This window comes from Schistocerca piceifrons, chromosome 7 (genome assembly GCF_021461385.2).
Source record: "Schistocerca piceifrons isolate TAMUIC-IGC-003096 chromosome 7, iqSchPice1.1, whole genome shotgun sequence".
Lineage (NCBI taxonomy): Eukaryota > Metazoa > Arthropoda > Insecta > Orthoptera > Acrididae > Schistocerca > Schistocerca piceifrons.
The window spans coordinates 352,582,133-352,588,988 of NC_060144.1; the positions used below are offsets into that span (position 1 = coordinate 352,582,133).

General features: G+C 40.1%; 1 long non-coding RNA gene across 1 annotated transcript; it reads right to left on the reverse strand.

The window, feature by feature from the left end:
- Positions 1-681: 681 nt before the first annotated feature.
- Positions 682-1,790, reverse strand: LOC124805219. Its single transcript, XR_007017411.1, has 3 exons — positions 1,684-1,790; positions 1,523-1,600; positions 682-1,250 (listed from the first exon to the last, which is right to left on the reverse strand). It is a non-coding gene; the product is annotated as an uncharacterized LOC124805219 (long non-coding RNA).
- Positions 1,791-6,856: the final 5,066 nt, after the last annotated feature.

Sequence of the window (6,856 nt, forward strand, 5' to 3'; positions counted from 1 at the left end):
CATGATCAACAGCAGCAAAACAAACAACACACACACACAGTCTATCAGTAAATTATTTCTCATGTATTATCTTCAATGCTACACTCTTTTTTGTGCAAAACAATGACATAAGACAGGATGGACACCCATAAAGAAATAATGAGAGGGAGTAAGGATTACCTGTTTGATTGACAAGGGCTTACCTCGATCGACGCAACTGAAGAGAGGCTTTCATGCAGGAGTTAAAGGTATCAAACCTGTAAATAACCAACAAGCTAAAAGGGTGCTCCAAGACAGAACTCAGTGTAATTCTCAAGGAAACTTAGGGCCAATGAAAGCCAGTCCCATACTGATGCTGCTTGAGTAAATGATTGCACAAATGCTTCTGCTGCCTTCCCAAGACAGCTCTTAGATACAAAGTACATTAATGTGATATTTCATCTCTTAATATTGGATTCTGGGACACCTCCCATCTCGTTGGTAAAATATTATAGACACTGACCTAAGAGACTATAAAATATTTCTTGTCATCTCATCAGTAGTGTCAATGGATTATTATGTCCATTTATTTACATTCACTTTACATTTTCATGTGACTACAACTCACAAAGTTAAGGCTGGTATCTTTTTTCATTGTCAACAGAAATATACAACATAACACTCATTTTACATTTTTACCTCTGACTACATGTCACAAAATAATGACTGCTATCATTCTTTATTTTCAACAGTATTATACATATTTTCACAAAATATGTCAATATTTTACCACTACATTGTATCACTTTGGGCATAATTGTGTGAAATCTGGTTTTGGAGAAAGGGATTCAGTTTCCTTAGTTCTCCTGACCCAACAGTCTATACTTGCTATTCAACACATTTTCTTACCGCTATTTCAACACCATTTACAATAAATATATATGCAATACAAGATTATTAATACACATAAAATAGTGGATCCTGAGTATCCCCTGTGGAATACTTGCCCATAGACCATAGGCTTCATTTGTTGATAATTTCCTCTTGCAGTTCATCAGTTATATGCCCAGCAACTTTAAGAGTTGGCCAACTTGAGAACTATTTCGTAAAGGTAGTCTATTTACATCATAGGCCTATTTGAGTTTGGACTCAGTTCCAGAGCTTGCAGAAAAATGTTAATGAATTAACGATGAGTCCACCTTTTTGTAAGTACACAAATTATTGTTTTAATTCATCACCCACACGTGGTTCACCACAGTTGTAGCATCCTCAGTGGGTATCTTATTATTTTCCTGAAAATACATACATACAAGTTCTTTTTAGGTTATGGAATATGATGCATCACATTATTCTGTCATTTAAATCATATGTGCACTTTAGATTTTATTTTACACTGAGTGTGTCATATGCCTGCACAGCAAAATAAGCCACAAGTCTAAATCAGAACACAAGACATCTGCATACATGAGGCATGTTAGAAAACCGTCTGCATTAATTTTATCGTCCAATCCTTAATTTGTATATTTTGCTGAAATTAATGGCATATGTTCGTTTCTGTCCTTACCGTTGTCGTGTTTTCCAAGTTCTTAGCTGACAAGTTTGTTTTATATATCAAACGCGATTTCGTGTAATTGATCTGGACCTGTGGACACCGAGAACGATTTTGTGAAGCTTTGGTTTGTATATTCATGGACTCTGTTTTGCATTTTGATAGTATTTACTCACGTTTTCCCCCGTTCGTTTGCAAATACTACGTCCTCTTACTTCGCAGTAGCTTGGACACACCCATTTCCCTGCACAAAGTTACGTCTCTGATGCGCTTCCGACTGTCGTATCTCGTTTCATTAATGTATTGTTTCTCTTTGACGCCGCGAACTTTGAAATGTCGTCCTTCAGTACACGCAGCTGGTCTCACAGACCCTTGCAGTTTTTTTCTTTCTAAATTTGTATTTAGTTGTATGTTATGGAGGAAAGCGTTATTAAATGAAGTAATGTAATTAAAAATCAGTTCAGTAAATATATTTAAAGGATAAATTTAATATTTCGGTCAAAAATATTTATACAAATGGAGATACATAAAATTTAGCTGTTATCAAAATAATGGATGTATTCAGTCAGATATTTTGTCGATACAGTCTTGGCACACAGTAACAGAATGTTCAAAGCAAATGTATTCCTTGGAGTTCTTACAAATATATATTGTTTTTCTGTTTTTGCTTCTGCAGTCCACACACCGTCCTCGTGAAGTCGCAGTTGATTCCACTTCAGAAATTTTCACACTGCAAAGCTCTCCAATTCTTTCAGTTATCTTCCTTGGCAATGTTTGTGATATTACTTTTTGCTGAAGATGATCATGCAGAAGCGCAAATAAAGCTGCCTCAAATACTCTCTTCTTCTCAATTGTTCTTTCTGATTTGAGTTGCAAATAATAGCAGCATTTATCGCAGCTGTGTGTTCATGATGCGATAAAAAACAACTATTGGACATCTTCTTGTGTTTCTAGCTACAGTGTTTGTTGCACTCATTCCGTCTACAACGTCAACTCTACCCTTAGTAAGGATATAGAAAGTGATAATTTCTGGTTTTTTATCATTCCCTGTATTTTCGTCAATATTTACATTGTGGTTCATCGTTGACAGTAGTAATGCCACTCTATTTCGTTTCGGCACTTAAGAGACTAAGGTGCAATTTTTCTGAAACCTAAACATAGATGACTTTTCTTGTCGGATTTCAGTGTTAATAAATCCCCTTGGTACTTATCTCTTGTTCTTCCTCAGGGTATTTGCATAATGTTTTCATCAAAAAATAGTTCCCAGCACTGTAGAGGATTTGTAGCACTTTTCGCAGCACCTTTCACACCTGGGAAATGAGTTATTATGTTATGACAACGTGTGCAGGAGTACTTTGGCGGAGCAGGTGAGTTTCACACTGTTCCGTCTTTACCGACAAACACATCACTGTCAGCACCACAATCACTGTCTTCTGAATCATTGTTTTTTGTATCAGTTGCACTAACAAGATCGGCCGTTTCGTCACGTAAACAACCGTGACATGTCCACGGAAAATCGTCGCTGACGAATTTTAGATATACTTTCGCTCACCTTTCATGGACCAGTGGTTGCATTTGATACACAGAATACCCTTCATCACACCCTTTTCACATTCTCTACATGCAGAACTGTTCATTTTTTGCCTTTTTAACGAGAGATAAGCGTTACTACACTTTTCTATCGGCGCCATATTGCTGCAAAATGAAACATTATACAAACTACTGCATTGTTTAAAGAAAAGTTATGAAAAAGTCCAGAAGAAAATGCATTATGTCTGGGATGAGGGCACCTGATAATAAAATTAAAACAATTTGGAATATTGTTAAAAGCGAAACAGGGCAACTGAGAGCACAGGAAGACTGTATTTCTGTCAAACTCAGTTGAAAGTCTGTCAGCAAGAAGTCAGAAGGAGAAAACATTTTTAACAATGATTTTTTAAGTGTTTTAGAGAAAATAGGGTCCAGCTATTCACTAGAAAACGCAAGGCTGTATGGGGAAGAGGCAATAACTATTCAGTATGATAAAACAAATTCAACCCACCTATCCTACTAAAATGAGAAAAATAATACATTGACTCAAAAGTAATAGCTCACATGGAATTGACGGCATTTTCAACAGAGTACTAAAAGCTTGTTCTCAACAGATTAGTAGGATTCTCAGCAATATATGTAGCAGCTCACTGAAACAGGGCATTTTTCCAGAAGGACTAAAATATGATATTGTTAAACCATTGTATAAAAAAGGGGATACATCTGTTACTAACAACTACCACGGAATCTCACTTCAGATAGCTTTATCCAAATATTAATTTCACTGAATAACCAAACATCATCCATTGGGATATTTTCTAATCTTTCAAAGGTTTATTTTTCATTTTGTGATCACGAAATTCTTCTAGATAAGCGTAAGTCTTGTGGTATGACTTCATTTTTAACTGGAAGAATGCAGAAGGTTGAAATAAACAGTACAGATAGTCTGTAAAAATCAACAGAGTCCTCTCACTGGGGAGGTATCAAGAATGGTGTCCCACAGGTTTCAGTCTTAGGTTCTCATTGTTCATAATATAGATTAAAGACTTGCCACTCTGTATTCATGAAGATGCAAAGCTAGTTCTTTTTGCTGATCACACAAGTATAGTAACTACACCCAACAAACAAGTATCAGCTGAGGAAATTGTGAATAATGTATTTCAGAAAGTTATTAAGTGGTTGTCTGCAAATGACTTATCACTAAATTTTGAGAAAACACAGTATGTACAATTCTGTACACTAAAGTAAATGGCATAAAACCATTTATAAATATAGACTATGAACGAAAGTCTGTTGGTATTTAAAAATTCGTGGGTGTGTTCATGGATGGTAAATTGAATTGGAAGAAACAACTTGATGATCTGCTGGAACAGTTAGGTTCAGCTACTTATGCTATTAGGGGTATTGCAAATTGTGGTGACAGACATATCAGTAAAGTAGGTTACTATGCCTATTTTCATTCATTGCTTTCATTTGGCGTCATATTTTGGGGTAATTCTTCTTTAAGAGAAAAAGTATTCATTGCACAAAAGTATGTAATCAGAATGATAGCTGGATCCCATCCAAAATCACCTTGCAGACATTTATTTAAGGAACTCAGGATATTCACAGTACCTTCGCAATACATACATTTACTTATGGAATTTGTTATTAATAACCCATTCCAATTCAATAATTACAGTATAGTGCATAGGTACAACACTAGAAGAAAGCATGATCGTCATTATTCTGGGTTAAGTCTGACTTTGGCACAGGAAAGGGTGATCTATGCTGCCACAAAAATCTTTGGTCATTTGTCAATAGCATTAAAAGTCTGACATATAGCCAACCAACATTTAAAAACAAATAAAAAAACTCTTTCTACTCAACAGACTAATTTTTAGATATGAAGCAGTAAACAAAAATGGTGTAAAGAAAACTTACGTTAAAGTGACATGTTCCACATCATTACAAATTGTCGTTTTCATGATCTATGGAACAGGTATGTATGTATGTATATGCATACTTATGTATGTATGTATGTATGATGTATTTTAGGCTGGCCTACTTGTGGCTTGTTGGGTGCTGTGCTGTGCTGCGAATAATTGTACTGTTTGGTGTTGGTTTTCTATCCACTGAAAACCAGTGTTCATGCTTCTTGGTTTGTATTGTGATGTCTAGTAAATCTATGTATTTGCATCTTCTGTTTCAAGGGTGAAGGGTATTCTTGATGACCAGTATTGATGACTCTGTGTATTCTGTAGTGTCCAATCATGTGTTTCATCTGTCGAGCAAATTATGTCATCAACATAACTGTACCAGTAGATTACTTTGTACTGTTTTGTTTTTATTATGTCTTCAGAGATTTTGTTTTCAAGGTGGTTAAGGAAGATGATGGCCAGCAGGCCACTTATCGGTGACCCCATGGAGAATCTTTCATGTAGGATGTAGAATTTGTCTTTAACTCTGAAATACACTCCTGGAAATGGAAAAAATAACACATTGACACCGGTGTGTCAGACCCACCATACTTGCTCCGGACACTGCGAGAGGGCTGTACAAGCAATGATCACACGCACGGCACAGCGGACACACCAGGAACCGCGGTGTTGGCCGTCGAATGGCGCTAGCTGCGCAGCATTTGTGCACCGCCGGCGTCAGTGTCAGCCAGTTTGCCGTGGCATACGGAGCTCCATCGCAGTCTTTAACACTGGTAGCATGCCGCGACAGCGTGGACGTGAACCGTATGTGCAGTTGACGGACTTTGAGCGAGGGCGTATAGTGGGCATGCGGGAGGCCGGGTGGACGTACCGCCGAATTGCTCAACACGTGGGGCGTGAGGTCTCCACAGTACATCGATGTTGTCGCCAGTGGTCGGCGGAAGGTGCACGTGCCCGTCGACCTGGGACCGGACCGCAGCGACGCACGGATGCACGCCAAGACCGTAGGATCCTACGCAGTGCCGTAGGGGACCGCACCGCCACTTCCCAGCAAATTAGGGACACTGTTGCTCCTGGGGTATCGGCGAGGACCATTCGCAACCGTCTCCATGAAGCTGGGCTACGGTCCCGCACACCGTTAGGCCGTCTTCCGCTCACGCCCCAACATCGTGCAGCCCGCCTCCAGTGGTGTCGCGACAGGCGTGAATGGAGGGACGAATGGAGACGTGTCGTCTTCAGCGATGAGAGTCGCTTCTGCCGTGGTGCCAATGATGGTCGTATGCGTGTTTGGCGCCGTGCAGGTGAGCGCCACAATCAGGACTGCATACGACCGAGGCACACAGGGCCAACACCCGGCATCATGGTGTGGGGAGCGATCTCCTACACTGGCCGTACACCACTGGTGATCGTCGAGGGGACACTGAATAGTGCACGGTACATCCAAACCGTCATCGAACCCATCGTTCTACCATTCCTAGACCGGCAAGGGAACTTGCTGTTCCAAAAGGACAATGCACGTCCGCATGTATCCCGTGCCACCCAACGTGCTCTAGAAGGTGTAAGTCAACTACCCTGGCCAGCAAGATCTCCGGATCTGTCCCCCATTGAGCATGTTTTGGACAGGATGAAGCGTCGTCTCACGCGGTCTGCACGTCCAGCACGAACGCTGGTCCAACTGAGGCGCCAGGTGGAAATGGCATGGCAAGCCGTTCCACAGGACTACATCCAGCATCTCTACGATCGTCTCCATGGGAGAATAGCAGCCTGCATTGCTGCGAAAGGTGGATATATACTGTACTAGTGCCGACATTGTGCATGCTCTGTTGCCTGTGTCTATGTGCCTGTGGTTCTGTCAGTGTGATCATGTGATGTATCTGACCCCAGGAATGTGTCAATAAAG